The sequence below is a fragment of the Delphinapterus leucas genome, chromosome 3 (genome assembly GCF_059928025.1).
Source record: "Delphinapterus leucas isolate spDelLeu-1000000601 "Yukka" chromosome 3, BTC_Dleu_Yukka2, whole genome shotgun sequence".
Taxonomy (NCBI): Eukaryota; Metazoa; Chordata; class Mammalia; order Artiodactyla; family Monodontidae; genus Delphinapterus; species Delphinapterus leucas.
Genome location: NC_143131.1, coordinates 85,194,213 through 85,210,213, shown reverse-complemented (window position 1 = coordinate 85,210,213; position 16,001 = coordinate 85,194,213). Strand labels below are relative to the sequence as shown.

Genomic DNA, 16,001 nt, shown 5'->3' with positions numbered 1-16,001 from the left:
AAATACATATTCATCCAAGCACCTTCCCCAGGAATCATGATTCAGTAAGTCCAGTGTAGAGATTGATAACCTGACGTTTTGCTAAGTACTCCAAGTGATTCTGATGCGGGTGGTCCATAGAAGCACACTTTGAAAAACACTGATGGAAAGTATTATAAATTCCAGAAGGAAGAGTCCTGACTAATGTAAATATTACTTGACCCAACAAAAATATATCTTCATCAATATCTTTATTTTTATCATTATTCCAAAAACGGAAACTGTTTTCAGACTTCTAGCAAACTGGAAATAGATATATTTATTGAGAGACCCAGAAAGTTTCATCTCATTTTAGTCTTTTCACTTCATTTTAGTCCTTGGAAAAAATTTAAAAATATACATTTACTCCCAATTTAATGATAAGGAGACTGAAGCTTAGATATTGTAGAAACAAATTTCAAATCTCTGGTGCCATTTGGAATGGAATTTGAGAACTTTTAGAGCCTGAGTATAAACCCATGGCCTTTCTATTTCTCATGGCTGCCTCCTAGATGGAGCCAGAATTGGCCAGAAGCCAGACTTTGTAGAGCTCTTGAGGTGTAAAGGTGGCTATTATCAGTCCTGATGAACTTCAGCTCATCCCAAATCAATATTTTTCCATTACCGGCTCTGCCTCCAGACATTTTTGTATTTGAAACATTGAAAATATTACCTCTATTGTAGTTACTTCTCTTCTCTGTATTGACCACGTAACCCAAGGCAGCTCATGCGTGAGGGAATGGGGGTTGCAGCTGTCCCTAAGAAGGCAGCCCTGTTAAGAGATTCAGAGGAGTCTGTTGGTGATCATTCTTGATGTCACTTTTTCCAGTAGAAATTCCAAATAAAGGGCCTTCCTATCTTGATAGTGAGAAATGTAAATAAGGAGCTGACTATGTATGAATAAATACATATGTTTCCTAAAAGCCCTTTGGCAAAGACAAAATTAAGCTATTTAAAGATCTCACACTTTTGCCACCCAATTGTTCTTTGTTTTGTTTTAAACTACTAATAAAATAAATGAGAAAGTATCATTAAATTTTCTGACCAAAGTACACAGACATCTTAATAAAAAGAGAGAATTTACCTGTCAAACCTAGTTTACCTTAATATTGCAATTAATAGCTCTAATTAAGCACTCTAAGATGCAGAGGTGCATGATAATATAGAAAAAATCATTTTCATGTACAAAAATAATAATGCCAAGATAGTCTGAAATCCAAATAAATCTTTAATAGATGGAAGCATTCATATTTTTATTTACTCCTAGGTGTCTGCTTGAAGCTAAGTGGTTACCATGCATTAACAGAAAAACTTCCAGGAAATGAGGCAAAGTAATAAAAAAAGAAAATACAGAAAAATATTTTAAATATAGGGAAAAAATCCCATACACCATCCTATAACCCACTATCCACACGCACACACACAAAAAACTATGACAGATGTGCAGCAGAAACTGAGGGACATTTTCACTTGGGCTAATCTGAGCTAACAGCTGTTATTAGGCCTGACTCTGTAACACTTCTGTCATCACTTCTAAAAACCAGCTTTTCGAATGTGGAAAGGGGAATTTGCAAATAGAGAGGAAAACGTTAGGAATATAAATTTGTCTGTTATCAATACTGAAGTTCATCACCTTTTAAACTCACAATCAATATTTTTCCATTACCAGCTATGCCTCCAGACATTTTTATATGGAAGCATTGAAAATATCACTTCTATTGTGGTTATTCTGCTTTACTATATTGACCACATTTTTGAAGGCGCTCATATAGAATTTTGAAATTCTTGTATTGCAGATAGGCTTCAAATGAATATATCTCAACATATTAATGTTCTGGTGACTATTTATGTAGTGATAAATAAATAGCACAGGCTTTACAGTCAGATGGTCCAGATTTAAATACCACCCTTACGATTTTGTGACACTGGACAAATTGTTCAAGCTCTTTGAGCCTCTATTTCCTTCTTTGCAAAATGGGATAATAATAGCATCTACCAATATCAAGGATGTCTTGCGGATTAAATAGTATACGTATGTGTATATATATACACATATGTATATATGAGGCATATGTATGTGTGTGCACGTATGACTTTAAGCCATGCCTACTACATCATACACATTATTTTAGCGGTTAGATGCTGTCGCTGTTTATTATTAGTGTCATTACAAAACTACGATACAACTTAGCCTACAGACCAGACTGGAGCACTGATTAATTTAAAATTTGTATCTCTGTAAAACTTAACTCATGAGAAAACTCCAGATAAACATATTTCTTTCTTTTTTTTTCACTGAGCATTGTTTTGAGGAAGTTAAATTTACTGCACGGACTGACTGACTGGTGCTGTGTACATGCATAGAGAATATGATTATGACTCATCTCAAAGCTGTTTTATCAAATTCAGCTCTCCGTCATGAATAAGAGGACATCAAAGATTTCTACAATCTTATATTCAGTTTGTGGCAACCAGGGAGATTTGGTTGGATAATTACTTTAATGACTTATTTCAATTTGTGCTTATCCAGTATTTAAGCAGAAGGTAGCATTCTTTTCTGCATTCTTTGATGAGGGTTATACTGGGCTGGGACTAAGTTCCTTAAGTCTCTGAGTTGACTTGATTGTTAGCATGGGGGGAGTGAGATGTGGTTTTCCAAAGGAGATAAAGATATTATGTTTTCAACCAATTTTTCTAGAAACTAAAGGGCCATATTCTTTTACCATTACTAATGCAATTTCATTTTTGTCTTCACTAAGAAAAATACATAGTTTGTATAGGAAATAAACATAGCTACAGATTATTCTTCCTTTTGCTAAATAAAAATAATCCCAACTCTTCTTTCTCTGACATACTATTCTTTTCCAAATAGCTCTTCTAACTCTGACCTTTTTCATCTATCAGATATTGATTTTTTTTCAGCATTTAATGGAATGAAAATTAAGTTGCTCACATTGTATAAAATAAAGTAAAATCACCTTGGCTCCTTATTTGGATAAAATATGTTTTCAGATACCAACATATCCAAGTGGGTCAGCTCTAGCTTGGGAAGAAATACGGTTTTTCATTACCTCTTTCTAAGTCCACAGGAAGGACTAAGTGTGAGCTTTAACAGGGACAATCAAATATGTGGATTCTTGTATTACTTTTTATATTTCTCAGAAGCCCAGTGATAACTTTTTCCATATCTTTAAATTCAGCATGGTCATGAGGCTAAAATCTGAACCCTGGCTCTTTATCTTGCCTTGTCATTTGACATATTTTAACAATGCATTAATTTTAGGTGATTAACAAAAAGCAACTGAAATGTACAGGATAATAGAATAATAAGGCAACTGATAGCATTCTTCCTGCCAGATAAACATGCCTCACAGAAGGCTTAACTGTCAGATACCTACAGTTTCAGCTGTTTGAGAGAGTTCTGATAATAGCCTGAAATGTCAAAATTCAGCTGCCAACAGTAAGCTGCCAGCTTTCAAAATGCTCTATGGAGTGCTTGTCCCTTAGGGCATGAATTCCAAGGAGCAACTGAGCTGCCATACAACCTGACAGCTCTCTCTCTCTGGGAGAGGCTTGCATCTGTGCAAATCTAGTACTGCAGCTCTAAAATGAGGAGCTGTGATTGGAGCACAACCTCTCACAAAATAGCACAGAGGCTAGATAGTCAAAAGCCTTTTCAGGTCTCAGGAAATGAAGCTAACTTCAGCTACACTAGTTTGATTGCAGCTGGGCAGAAAGCACTCAGGCACTACTTCGGCCAAGATTCTCAAGGTGGAAAATGATATCCTGGGACCGCTCCTTCCTCACTGGTGACCCTGCTAAGTATAAGCAATTTTCCCAATTACAACTGCAATTTCTCATCAAGCATTACATAACCCATATCATTTCATCTTCCTAAAATAAATTATTCACATTGTTTGGGAATTCATCTGGGAGCTGCAGATCAAATGCCCCATTTGCTACTAAATTACTGTTAACATTTTTCTTTCTTTTCTGATTTATTAACTGTTTACACAAAATATTGCTTGGATATAATACATTTTCCTCAGTGTAGTTTTTCTGTAAAAAAAATTACATCTTTATTTTCTTTTGAATCCTCAAGGACAAGTTAAAGATTCTCTTTGGCCCTGAAAAAAGTAGAGTACCACCCTCAAAAACTTTCCATCATATACAAAAGATTTCTCAACTGATACTGTCCCATCAAAGCCTTGAATGCACAGGATGCTATTCTGTGAAGGCAGAGTAGTGTGATGGAAAGTAGTCTGACTGTGGGGTTTGTATGCCAGCTCCTCTACTTCCTAGCTATGTGACAAGAGGCAAATTATTTTCTTCTCTTGGTCTAACTGTCTTCATCTCTAGCATGAACATATTGGGTTTATTTATTTATTTATTTGAATTTTAGAATTTTATTTATTTTTTATACAGCAGGTTCCTATTAGTTATCCATTTTATACATATTAGTGTATATATGTAAATCCCAATCTCCCAATTCATCACACCACACCACCCACTCCCCGCCACTTTCCCCCCTTGGTGTCCATACATTTGTTCTCTACATCTGTGTCTCCATTTCTGCCCTGCAAACCAGTTCATCTGTATCATTTTTCAGGGTTCCACAAATATGCGTTAATATACGATATTGTTTTTCTCTTTCTGACTTACTTCACTCTGTATGACAGTCTCTAGGTCCATCCATGTCTCTACAAATGACCCAATTTCATTCCTTTTTATGGCTGAGTAATATTCCATTGTATATATGTACCACATCTCCTTTATCCATTTGTCTGACGATGGGCATTTAGGTTGCTTCCATGACCTGGCTATTGTAAGTAGTGCTGCAATGAACATTGGGGTGCATGTGTCTTTTTGAATTATGGTTTTCTCAGGGTATATGCCCAGTAGTGGGATTGCTGCATCATATGCTAGTTCTATTTTTAGTTTTTTAAGGAACCTCCATACTGTTCTCCATAGTGGCTGTACCAATTTACATTCCCACCAACAGTGCAGGAGGGTCCTCTTTTCTCCACACCCTCTCCAGCATTTGTTGTTTGTAGATTTTCTGATGATGCCCATTCTAACTGGTGTGAGGTGATACCTCATGGTAGTTTTGATTTGCATTTCTCTAATAATTAGTGATGTTGAGCAGCTTTTCATGTGCTTCTTGGCAATCTGTATGTCTTCTTTGGAGAAATGTCTGTTTAGGTCTTCTGCTCATTTTTGGATTGGGTTGTTTGTTTTTTTAATATTGAGCTGCAGGAGCTGTTTATATATTTTGGAGATTAATCCTTTATCTGTTGATTCGTTTGCAAATATTTTCTGCCATTCTGAGGGTTGTCTTTTCGTCTTGTTTGTAGTTTCCTTTGCTTTGCAAAAGCTTTTAAGTTTCATTAGGTCCCATTTGTTTATTTTTGTTTTTATTTCCATTATTCTAGGAGGTGGATCAAAAAAGATCTTGCTGTGATTTATGTCAAAGAGTGTTCTTTCTATGTTTTCCTCTAAGAGTTTTATAGTGTCCGGTCTTAAATTTAGGTTTCTAATCCATTTTGAGTTTATTTTTGTGTATGGTGTTAGGGAGTGTTCTAATTTGATTCTTTTACATGTAGCTGTCCAGTTTTTCCAGCACCACTTATTGAAGAGGCTGTCTTTTCTCCATTGTATATCCTTGCCTCCTTTGTCATAGATTAGTTGACCATAGGTGTGTGGGTTTATCTCTGGGCTTTCTATCCTGTTCCATTGATCTATATTTCTGTTTTTGTGCCAGTACCATATTGTCTTGATTACTGTAGCTTTGTAGTATAGTCTGAAGTCAGGGAGTCTGATTTCTCCAGTTCCATTTTCTTCCCTCAAGACTGCTTTGGCTATTCGGGGTCTTTTGTGTCTCCATACAAATTTTAAGATTTTTTGTTCTAGTTCTGTAAAAAATGCCATTGGTAATTTGATAGGGATTGCATTGAATCTGTAGATTGCTTTGGGTAGCATAGTCATTTTCACAATGTTGATTCTTCCAATCCAAGAACATGGTATATCTCTCCATCTATTTGTATCATCTTTAATTTCTTTCATCAGTGTCTTATAGTTTTCTGCATACAGGTCCTTTGTCTCCCTAGGTAGGTTTATTCCTAGGTATTTTATTCTTTTTGTTGCAATGGTAAATGGGAGTGTTTCCTTAATTTCTCTTTCAGATTTTTCATCATTAGTGTATAGGAATGCAAGAGATTTCTGTGCATTAATTTTGCATCCTGCAACTTTATTAAATTCATTGATTAGCTCTAGTAGTTTTCTGGTGACACCTTTAGGATTCTCTATGTATAGCATCATGCCATCTGCAAACAGTGACAGTTTTACTTCTTCTTTTCCAATTTATATTCCTTTTATTTCTTTTTCTTCGCTGATTGCCATGGCTAGCACTTCCAAACCTATGTTGAATAATAGTGCGAGAGTGGACATCCTTGTCTTGTTCCTGATCTTAGAGGAAATGCTTTCAGTTTTTCACCATTGAGAATGACGTTTGCTGTGGGTTTGTCGAATATGGCCTTTATTATGTTGAGGTAGGTTCCCTCTATGCCCACTTTCTGGAGAGTTTTTATCATCAATGAGTGTTGAATTTTGTCAAAACTTTTTCTGCATCTATTGAGATGATCATATGGTTTTCATTCTTCAGTTTGTTAATATTTGGTGTATCACATTGATTGATTTGTGTATATTGAAGAATCCTTGCATCCCTGGGATAAATTTCACTTGATCATGGTGTATGATGCTTTTAATGTGCTGTTGGATTCTGTCTGCTAGTATTTTGTTGAGGATTTTTGCATCTATATTCATCAGTGATATTGGTCTGGAATTTTCTTTCTTTAACATGAACAACATTGGTGTTAGCACCAATTTTGGTAACCACTATAAAAATGAAATTAATACATAGAGTGTTTACGCCACTGCTAGACTTTTAGTAAATGCTTATAAATATTAACTATTCTTTTTTACTTATTTAAAGTAATTATCCTGATTTGATCTTTTCAGGAATTCTGTATTTTAAACAAAATAATAGAGTCTGCAAACTGTGCAATTATGTTACTTTTGGAATGTGTGTTACTAATATCGCCATGAAAACTAACCATTAATCTGTCAAGGATTGGTAAATTTTTGAAGCCCATGCATGTATCTAGGAAAGGAAGAATTTTCCAGTTTACTAGGGAAGCATCAGTAGAAACCACAGAGTTCCAGTTCTTACCTGTACAACTGAATATCCTCTGAGGGCCTGCCCCAACCATCCTATCACAAGAAACTGTTATTCTGTTACACCACCTCATTTATTTCCTTTATAGATATACAAGTATCTGAAATTGCCGCTTTTATTTATTTTTTCTAATTGAAGTATATTTGATTTACAATATTATATGTTTCAGGTGTACAGCATGGTGCTTCAGTATTTTCACAGATTATACTCCATTAAAAGCAGTTTCAAGATAATGGCTATAATTCTCTGTGCTATACAATATATCCCAGTTGCTTATCAATTTTATACATAGTAGTTTGTATCTCTTAATCCCATACCCTTAACTTGTTCCTCTCCCCTTCCCTCTCCCCACTGGTAACCACTGGTTTGTTTTCTATGTCTGTGAGTCTGTTTCTGTTTTGCTATGTACATTCATGTGTATTATTTTTTAGATTCCACATATAAGTGATATCATACAGTAATTTATTTTTCTCTGTCTGAGTTATTTCACTATGCATAATATTCTCCAGGTCTATCCACACTGTTGCAAAGGGAAGAATTTTATTCTTTTTTGTGGCTAGCATTCCCTTGTATTATAGAGTGTTCCACCCTCTTCAATTTTTTGGAATAATTTGAGAAGCATAAGTATCAATTCTTTATATGTTTGGTAGAATTGCCCTGTGAAGCTGTCTGGTCCTAGGCTTTTGTTTGCTGGGAGGTTTTTTTTGTTACAAAATCAATTTTACTACTAGTGATTGATCTGTTCAAATTATCTGTTTCTTCTTAATTCAGTCTTGGCAAGTTGTATACTTCTAGAAATTTGTCAATTTCTTCTAGGCTGTCCAATTTGGGAGCACATAACTGTTCATAGTAATCTCTTGTGATTTTTTTGTATTTCTGTGATATTGACTGTTATTTCTCCTTTCATTTCTTGTTATTTTATTTATTTGGGTCCTCTCTCTTCTCTTCTTGATGAGCCTGGCTAAATGTTTTTCAATTTCGTTTATCTTTTCAGAAAAACCACCTTTTGGTTTCATCAATCTTTTCCATTTTTAATCTCTGTTTTATTTATTTTCTCTCAGATCTTTTTATTTCCTTCCTTCTGTTGTCTTTGAGGTTTGTTTGTTCTTTTTCTAATTCCTTTATGTGGTAGATTAGGCTGTTTATTTGAGATTTTTCTTGTTTCTTAAGGAAGGCCTGTATCACTGTAAACTTCCCTCTTAGAACTGCTTTTGCTGCATCCCATCGATCTTAGAGTGTTTTGTTTCCATTTTCATTTATCTGGAGGTATTTTCTGATTCCCTCTTTGATTTCTTTATTGACCCATTGGTTTTTTAGAAGCATGTTGTTTAGCCCCACATGTTTGTTCTTTTTCCATTTTTCTTTCTGTAATTCATTTCTAGTTTCATACTGTTGTGGTTGGAAAAAATGCTTGATATAATTTCTATCCTCTTAATTTTGTTGAGGTTTGTTTTATGGCCTAGCATGTGATCTATCCTGGAGAACATTCCATGTGCACCTGAAAAGAATTTATATTCTTCTATTTGGGGATATAATGTCCTGTAGATATCTATTAAGTCCTGCTGTCTATTGTGTCATTTAAGATCACTGTTGCCTTATTGATTTCCTGTCTGGATGATCTGTTCATTGATGTAAGGGTGTGTTAAAGTCCCCTACTATTATTGTATTATTGTCAGTTTCTCCTTTTATGTCTCTTAGTATTTGCTTTACATATTTAGGTGTTCCTGTATTGGGTGCATATATGTTAATGAGCGTACTTTCCTCTTCCTGTATTGATCCCTTTATCATTATGTAATGCCTTGCTTTGTCTTTTGTTATAGCTTTTGTTTTAAAGCCTATTTTTTCTGATATGAGTATTGCTACCCTTTTTTCTTGTTGTTTCCATTTGCATTAAATATCTTTTTCTACCCCCTCACTTTCAGTCTGTGTGTCTTTTTCCCTTAAGTGAGTCTCTTTTAGGCAGCATATAGAAGGGTCTTGGGGTTTTTTTGTTTGTTTGTTTTTTTAATCCAATCAGCCATCTACTGTCTTTAGATTGGAGCATTTAGTCCATTGACTTTGTTTTTTTATAAGTTTATTTATTTTATTTTTGGCTGCACTGGGTCTTCATTGCTGCGTGTGGGCTTTCTCTAGTTGCGGAGAGCAGGGGTACTCTTTGTTGTGGTGTGAGAGCTTGTTATTGCAGTGGCATCTCCTGTTGCAGAGCACAAGCTCTAGGTGCGTGGGCTTCAGTAGTTGTGGCACGTGGGCTCTAGAGCACAGGCTCAGTAGTTGTGGCACATGGGCTTAGTTGCTCCACAGCAGGTGGGATCTTCCTGGACCAGGGCTCAAACCTGTGTTCCCTGCTTTGGCAGGCAGATTCCTAACCACTGTGTCACCAGGGAGGTCCCTCCATTGACATTTAAAGTAATTATCGATATGTATGTACTTATTGCCATTTTATTTCTTGTTTTCCCATTGATTTTGTAGTTCTTCTCTGTTCATTTCTTCTTTTTGTTTCTTCTTTTGTGCTTTGATACTTTTTTTTAGTAGTATGCTTCTGTTCCTTTTTAGTTTTTGTGAACATATTGTAAGTTTTTGATTTGTGGTTACCATGCGGTTCATACATGTTGACCTATAACTATATCTACTTATTTTAAACTGGTGGTCATTGAAGTTCAAACTCTAAAAGATCTACATTTTTTTACTCCCCTCCCCCACATTTTGTGTCTTTGATATTATATTTTACATCTTCATTTTAAACCTTTAACTGTTCATTGTAGTTATAGTTGATTTACAATTTTTTGTCTTTTAATCTTCAGACTGGCTTATTTAAGTGATTGATCTTCAACCCTTACCACATATATGCATTTCCTAGTGGGATTTTCCCTTTCCTGTAGATTCTTCTTTTCCACTTAGAGAAAAACCTTCATATTTCTTTTAGTGTAGGTTTAGTATTGATGAACTCTTTTAGTTTTTGCTTGTTAGAGAAGTTCTTTATCTCTCCTATTCTAAACGATAATCTTGCTGGTAGAGTATTTTAGGTTGCAGGTTTTTCCCTTTCAGAATTTTGAATATATCATGCCACTCCCTTCTGGCCTGCAAAGTTTCTGCAGAGAAATCAGCTGATAGGCTTATGGGGATTCCCTCATATATGACTCTGTTTTCCTCTTGCTGCCTTTAGAATTCTCTTTGTAACTTTTGCCATTTTACTTATGATGTGTCTTGGTATGGGTCTGTTTGAGTTCTTCTTGTTTGGGAACCTGTGTGCTTCCTGTACCTGGATATCTGTTTCCATCTTCAGGCTTGGGAAATTTTCAGCCATAATTTCCTCAAATACATTTTTGATCCCCTTCTCTTTCTCTCTTCTCCTTCTGGGACCCCTATAATGCAAAGGTTGGTATGCTTAATGTTAACCTAGAGATCTCTTAAATTGCTTTCAATTTTTAAAATTGGTTTTTCTTTTTGCTGTTCTAATTGGGTGATTTCCATCATTCTATCTCCCAGAGCACTTATGCATTCTTCTGTACCACCTAGTCGGCTATTTACTCCTTCTAGTGTGTTTTTTTTTTTAATAAATTTATCCATTTATTTATTTTTGGCAGTGTTGGGTCTTCATTGATGCATGCGGACTTTCTCTACTTGTGGCAAGTGGGGGCCACTCTTCATCGTGGTGAATGGCTTCTCACTGCGGTGGTCTCTCCCATTGCGGAGCACAGGCTCTAGGCATGCAGGCCTCAGAAGCTGTGGCATGCGTGCTCAGTAGTTGTGGCTCACAGGCTCCAGAGTGCAGGATCAGTAGTTGTGGCACACAGCCCTAGTTGCTCTGCGGCATGTGGGATCTTCCTGGACCAGGGCTCGAACCCATGTTCCCTGCATTCACAGGTGGATTCTTAACCACTGTGCCACCAGGGCAGTCCCCTAGTGTGCTTTTTATTTAACTATTGAATTCGTCATTTCTGATTAGGTCTTTTTTTATATTTTCTAGTTCCTTGTTTAAGTGTTTACATTAATTCTTTTCCCTAACTCAGTTAAAATTTTTATTACCTATGGGAAAGACTCAACTGTTGGACATAGAGGCAACCTGGTCCTGGGATAGAGCCTGGGTGGGGTGACTGTGGCCACTGTTGTCACTTACTCAAGCAGTGAACCAGAAGCAGCCCAGATATCTGATGATGGCAGCTCCAACATAGCTCACCTCCCAAAACACGCTGAAAGTCCATGTGGGCACTGCCAGCCCTGCAGAGCAGTTACACAACACAGCAACAGTGGCGGAGGCTATGGGCAGTGATCAGCTATGAAGGACAAAGGGAACTTACACCCAAGGCTGTGTCTGAGCTAAGCTATAGATGCCTGCACAGGCAGCACATCAGACCTCTATATGTGCATGGGCCCCACTTGCTTTAGCACTCTCCCCTCTGGAGCAAGGGTCCCAGTGCAAAGAAAGGGAAAAACATACCCTTAAAGGGAACGGTCAGGTTGGGCCCAACCCTCAAGGCTTCTGCTTCAGCAACTAGGGATTCAGACCCCACCCTCAGTAGGGCAATGATTGCCACCGAACACGGAGAAGTCTCACCTCACATCTGGCGCCAGTTCTAGCCCCCCCGTCTCCAGCTCCACCCTCTACCAAAGTGATAGCTGCCAGCACACCCTGAGGAAAGACGTGACTTGTGTCCACATCAAATTTAGCTCTCCCACCAAAGGCACTGGGCACACACAGTCTGTATAGGGATGCTCCCACATAAGAACACCCCTTCAAGACTAGAATAGGTAACTGTTTCACCTAAGTTCATAAAGGCAGAGAAAGTTAAGCAAAATGAAAAGGCAGAGGAACTACTCTTAATTGAAAGAGCAAGAGAAAAACCCTGAAAAAATAATGAAACAGAAATAAACAATTTACCAAAGAACTGAAATCACCACTTTTAAATTTTAATTTGTTTACACCTTTATTTATTGTCACCCCCACACATTTTTCATGCATTTCTATTTCTACTTCTCTTTTCCATCCACAGAATTCATGGCAAAACATTCCTACTGCCAATTTGTTCCTCAACACCTTGCTCAAAGGAAACAAAGCATGTGATCTACCCTTGCAGCATTCTCCTGCTGCCCATGTGAAGCCTCAATACTAATATGTGTGCGGCACCAAGAAAAGGCACAAGCTCTAATCATAGGAATCATAACTATAACAGCTGGTAACTATCACTGTCAAATTCCAAGTTTATGTACCACCATTGGATAGGTGGAAAGATGGTTGTAAAAATGGTTATTGCAGCTCTTGTTGCTCGTTCTCAGACTTATTTTAGGAATAAAAAGTACACTCTAAAATTAAACTACATTATTCTGATATTCAATTGGGTCATTTGTCTTTAATTAATTAATTAAGAGACGTTAAAGACAAATGAGTAAATTGGCTGTTAAATGTGAGGATCTCTAAACACCAATTTAAGACATTTGGTGACTCCTCTGCATCCACAGGTGCCTTGTATTTTCTATTTACCATAGGCTCACTTTCTTTTTTCTGATACTAGGGTGTAGAATGACAAAGTATAAAAGGGAATCTTTGGCCTTGGATTCAGACTCACAATTATTCCATGACAACTATGACAACCAAAGTGAGATCTAGTTTATTGGTCTGCACAGAGCATTTTCATATTTGAACTTAGATACACTCCTAGACAACTCTATATATTGAAATTACTGGTACACTAATATATTTGGTTAGCTTTCATTTGCAAGAGACCAAATTTAGAAAATATTTCTACAAGCATTACCTACCATATGAGGTCACTTAGTAGTGTTCAGTTGGCCAGTGGAAAATCTCAGATGAGTTAACTCACATATCTATGCTTTGACAAGGATGCCTGAAGGAAGACTGTTGACCAGATCACCTTTACATGGCCTCTCCAGCATGGCAGTCTCAGGGCAGTGGACTTCTGACATGACAGCCCAGGGCTCCTAAAGGGAGGATACCAAGAGACCTGAGTAGAAGCTGCCAGTATCTTAAGGTTGACATCTCAGAAAGCATCACTTATGTCATTTTATACTGGTCAAAGCAGACAGACAGCACTCCCAAATTCAAAGGAAGGGGACATTGACTTGAGACCCCTACCTCTCAATGGAAAGAGTGTCGAAGAATTTGTGGCTGTCTTTACTCTCCCATACAATCATTCCATGGTTTAAAAAATAACTATATAGCATCCACTAGTGAATTAGTGAAATGTGCTTTTACCACACATGATTACATACTTTATTAATAATCAAAAATATGCCTATGATAAAATATACACATTCTAAAATTTAAAATTAAGTACAAAACATGATATAAGAAAAGTCTTTTTTCTGTCAATAAATAGAAATTAAAATTTTGAAGCAGATTGGTTTTTGTGATTGCTATGGGCTGAATTCTGTCCTCCCAAAATTCATATGTTGAAGTCCTAACTCTCATTACCTCAGAATGTGACTGTATTTGGAGATAGGGTATTTCAAGAGCTAACTAAGTTAAAGTGAGGTCATTAGGGTTAGCCCCAATCCAATATGACTGGTATTCTTCTAAAAGGGAGATTAGGACACAGACGTGTACAGAGGGAAGACCATGTGAAGACATAGGGAGGAAATAGTGATCTACAAGCCAAGGAAAGAGGCCCAGAAGAAGCCAACTCTGCTGATATTAACCTTGGACTTCTAGCCTCCAGAGTTGTGAGAAAATAAATTTATATTATTTAAGCCACCCAGTCTGTAGTATTTTGTTATGGCAGCCTTAACAAGCTAATAAGTGATGCTTGGCTTTAGTAAATGCATTGGTAAATTTCACAATTGCTCTTTTTTCCTGCTACAGAAGCAGATATGCTGGATAGCGCTAAAGCTAAAATTTGTTGTCCCCATAGAATACTTTAAATAGTTTTCTGTTAATTTCAGATGCAACAATGGAAATTGTCAAAAACAAGATTAATAAGACATTTACTTCAGAAATATTTAAACTCATATCCTAATATTTACAAAAACATTATCTGAACACATTTTTGGATGGTTTATACATTTGCTTTACTTTTAAAAAAATTTTTATTGGAGTATAGTTGATTTACAATATTGTGTTAGTTTCTGTTGTAAAGCAAAGTGAATCAATTATTCATAAACATATATCCACTCTTCTTTAGATCCTTTTCCCATATAGGCCATTACAGAGTATTGAGTAGAGTTTCCTGTGCTATACAGTAGGTCCTTATTAATTATCTGTTTTATATTGGGTTGGCCAAAAAATTCGCTCAGGATTTTCCACTTATGGAAAACCTGAACGAACATTTTGGCTACCCCAATATATATAGTAGTGTGTGTATGTTAATCTCAGTCTCCCAATTTATCCCTCCCCCCACTTCTGCTTCACTTTACAACCATTAAATAAAACTAATTGCTTTGCTAATTATTTTCATAGGTCACTTTCAAACTTCTTTGGCATTTGCTACACTTCTTTTCATAATGGATTTTTCATCTATTTTAATTGGATTGGAATTTAAAAAATCTAAATAAATCAGCGCCTCTATTTAGCCCTTGAAATTTTAGTTCTAGCTGAAATTTCTCTTTCTCTCTCAATTCATTCTTCCATTTGCTCCCAAATTCCACCTTCCCTTAGTTTTCTTCTTGCTCTTCTAGTTGCTTGTTTTCAGAAAAGTGTTTTACGCACTCCTCTTCAAATGACCATCCTTTAACAGTCAGTGTGCCCCACAAATCTGTAATTGGTACTCTTCTATTTTCCCTTTATAAACACTCATTTGATCATCTCATTCATTCTCAAGGTTTTAGCTATCCTCTATGTGCCAAGGACCCAAAATATTTATTTCCAGACCAGCTTTTCCATGTTCTCCAGACCCATATATCCAAATGCTAACTAGAATCCCTACGTGACTGTTCTACTGGCCCCACAAAGTCAACAAGTCCAAAGATTCATTAATCATCAGTCTCCTAAGGGATGTTCCTCCATCTTGTTCATTAATATTGTGAATGATCAATTACACAACCAATTACCCAAGCAGAAAATTTGAAATCATCCTTGACTCCTTCCTTTTATCACCCCATACATACAACTAGTCCTCAGAACATAAATCCTCTTCCTTCTTAATATCTTTTGAGTCTACCTCATATATATATGTGTGTGTGTGTGTGTGTGTGTGTGTGTGTGTGTATATATATATATATATATATATATATATATATATATATATAAAAAACTCAGGCACTGTATATTCTTACTTCTAGTGCCTGAGTTCTGATTCTTATAATTTATTATCTAAGTTATTTTAACTTCCTCCTAAGACATATCTTTTTCCCCTGGCTTTACCATGCTCCTAATTCATCCTCCACACTATCACCAAAGTGCTCATTCTAAAAGGGAAATCAGATCAAGCCCCCTTCTTGGTTAGAATTCTTTACTGGTGCCACATGGAACCACACTCAGTTCTGGGTAAAGTCCAAATTTCCTAATACAGCATTCAAGGTTTTGGTCCTTGTTTATCCTCTTAAATAATTCCAACTCCTTACTTCAAAACATACTTTGGATATTACATCAGCAAAATGCTTCTTGACCTCCTTTGTACTCTGACTTCCCACCCACCCACCAATTTTTGTCCTTTGCTGCCTTGTGCCTACTTTCACCATAGCACTTTCATGTCCCTTTATAATCATGCACATATTCATCTCTCACCCAGAAGGTTGTTAGTTCCCAGAGAGCAGCTATTGGATCTTATATGGCATCCTGAGCACATAGCTGCTATTC

At 36.5% G+C, this 16,001-nt stretch overlaps 1 long non-coding RNA gene across 1 annotated transcript in view; it reads right to left on the bottom strand.

The window, feature by feature from the left end:
• Positions 1-15,328, bottom strand: part of LOC149749599 (uncharacterized) — a 156,494-nt gene extending 141,166 nt beyond the window's left edge. Inside the window, exons 1-2 of the long non-coding RNA XR_016392456.1 lie at positions 13,010-15,328; positions 692-790 (exon numbers count right to left, since the gene is read on the bottom strand). This is a non-coding gene — a long non-coding RNA (uncharacterized LOC149749599). The remainder of the gene's footprint in view (positions 1-691; positions 791-13,009) is intronic.
• Between the last annotated feature and the right edge of the window lie 673 nt (positions 15,329-16,001).